Genomic DNA, 2,961 nt, shown 5'->3' on the forward strand with positions numbered 1-2,961 from the left:
GGGGGTGGTTCCCTGAGGTCAAAAGTATTCTCAACAGCCAAGCATGGTGGCTCATGCCTGTAATCCTGGCATTTTGGGAGGCAGAGGCGAGAGGACTGCTTGAAGCCAGGAGTTTGAGACCAGCCTGGGCAACACAGTGAGAACCCTGTCTCTACCAAAAAAAAAAAAAAAGGTAAAAAATTAGCCAGATACAGTGGCATACACCTGTAGTCTTAACTATTTGGGAGGTTGAAGCTGGAGGATCGCATGAACCCAGGTGTTTGAGGTTGTAGTGAAGTATGATTGCACCACTTCTCTCCAGCCTGGATGCCTGGATTACAGAGCAAGACCTTGTCTCAAGAAAAGGAAAGAAAAGAAAAGAAAAAATAAAAGAAAAGAAAAGAAAGGAAAAGAAAAGAAAAGAAGAGAAAAGAAAAGAAAAGAAAAGAAAAGAAAAGAAAAGAAAAGAAAAGAAAAGAAAAGAAAAGAAAAGGACAAGACAAGACTAGGAATGATTTGCCTAATTCGTTCTCATTGTCTCATGAGTAAAGTTTTCCTGGGGCTACAAGACATGTAAAACAAAATAGATTAAATGCAGAAGCAGATATGAGAATCCATTGTATCCTACTAAGGCAGACATTAAAGAGATTTGTAAAATTATAAAACAATTATAAAAATAATTTTTTTCCTCTGGAAATATAGTTATTTTTCACAAAACTATGTTATTCATATTAACATGTAATGAACTTATTACTGTTATTTTATATATTTTAATTTTAAGCTAACTCACAGTAAAATTGACTTTTTTGGTGTATAGTTCTGTAAGTTTTGAAAAATATAGATTCCTGTAGCCACCACTGCAATCCAGAACAGCTCCATCACCCTAAGAAATGCCCTGTGTTGCTCCCTGGTGGTCTTGCCCTTCACCCTGACTTTTGGCACCCACTGATCTGTTCTCCATCACTATAGTTTTGTCTTTTTGAGATTGTCATATAAATGAAATCATACCAGATGTAAACCTTTGAGATGGGCTTCTTTCACTCAGCATAACGCCTTTCACATCTAACCAAGCTGTTGGGTCCTTTTTATTGCTGAGTAGTATTCCATTCCTCATACGGATGTGCCAGAAAGTGTTTATCTGTTCATCAGGTGAAGTTTTGTTTTGCATTTTTGTGTATTACAAATAAAGCTTTATGAAACATTGCTGTATAGGTCTTTGTGTGAACATAAGTTTTCATATTCCCTAGATAAATATCTAGAATTGGACTGGTGAGTCATATAGTAACGGTATGTTTAACTTTATAAGAAACCACCAAATTTTTTTCCAGAGTAACCGCACCATTTCCATTCCCACCAGCAATGCATGCAAGTTCCAGTTGCTTCACATTCTTGATGTCACTTGGTCATGCCAGCGTTTTCTATTTTAGCCCTTCCAATGGTGGTATCTCACTCTGGTTTTTATTTACACTTCCTCAATGGCTAATGATGTTTAAATCTTGTTACATGCTTATTTGCCATCCATACAATTTCTTTGAAGTGCCTGCTCAAGTCTTTTGCCCATTTTTAAAAGCACTTTGTTTTCTTTCTGTTTGAGAGTTCTTTTCTTTATATACTCTGGATGCTAGTCTTTGTCGGATAATGATTTGCCAACATTTTCTTCAAGTCTGTGGCTTGCATTTTTATTCTCTTAACATTGTATTTTGCAGAACAAATTGTTAATTTTATGAATTCCAATTTTTCATTTTTTGAATTGATCATGCTTTTTATGTCACATCTAAGAACTTTCTGCCTAACCTCAGTTTGTAAAGATTTTCTTCTGTGTTTTATTTTTAAAATGTTATAGTTTTACTTCTTACATTTACATATATGATCAATTTTCAGTTACTTTTTGTACAAGGTGAGACTTAGGTCGAGGTTCATTTTTCTGCAGGATTTCCAGGTGTTTGTTCCAACACTATTTTCAGAAAGACTGTCTTTTCTCCCCTGAATTGCTTTTGTACATTTGTCAAAAAATAATTGGCCATCACCTCATACCATAAGAATGGCTACTACAAAACAAAAGACAGAAAATAACAAGTGTCAGTGAGCATGTGGAGAAACTGTAACCCTTGTGCACTATTGGTGGGAATGGAAAATGGTATAGCCACTAAGGAAAACAGTAGGTGGTTCCTCAAAAAATTAAAAATAGAATTCTTCTTCTTCTGGGTATATACATGTAATCACATTGAGGAAAAAAACCAAACCCAGTTCCTCCTATTATACTCTCACAACACAGAATACTTCTGATGCCAGATGTGAGTGGGTGGGGGTGGGGCGTTTCTCCACATATCAAGTAAGCAACCCATTCTGTAGCTGGGTGTCCTCTAATTCAGTTCAGTTCCGACACTATCTACCTGGACACTATCTACCCAGAGATAGTGTCAGATCTCACAGGTTGAGGGCTCAGTCCCACAGGACTGCCCTCCACTTTCGATGCTATTTGCAAGTCCCAGGTTGCTTTACCTGTGCTTCTGACCTACTGGCTATAAATTGGGATTCCCATGACCCCTTCCTCCTTCGGTTTGCATAATTTGCTGGAATGGCTCACAGAACTCAGGGAAACACTTAACAGACATTTACCAATTTATTATAAAGAAGATTACAAAGGACCCAGATGAAGAGATGCATAGGGTGAGGTATGGGAAGAGCTTCCATGCTCTCCCCAGGTGCACCACCCTCCAGGAACCTCCACGAATTCAGCTATTTAGAAGATACTCGAATACTGTCCTTTGTGTTTTTATAGATACTTCATTATGTAGGCATGATTGATTAAGCCATTGGCCATCCAATCAACTTAACCTTCAGCCTCTCTTCCCTCCCCAGAAGTTGGAGGTGAGGCCAAAAATCCTCTAATCTTTTCAAATGACCAGCTACCCACCCCTACCCCCTCGCCCCCTAAGCCTCCAGCAATCCATCAAGTCAACTTATTAGCATAACATATTA

The sequence above is a fragment of the Lemur catta genome, chromosome 10 (genome assembly GCF_020740605.2).
Source record: "Lemur catta isolate mLemCat1 chromosome 10, mLemCat1.pri, whole genome shotgun sequence".
Lineage (NCBI taxonomy): Eukaryota > Metazoa > Chordata > Mammalia > Primates > Lemuridae > Lemur > Lemur catta.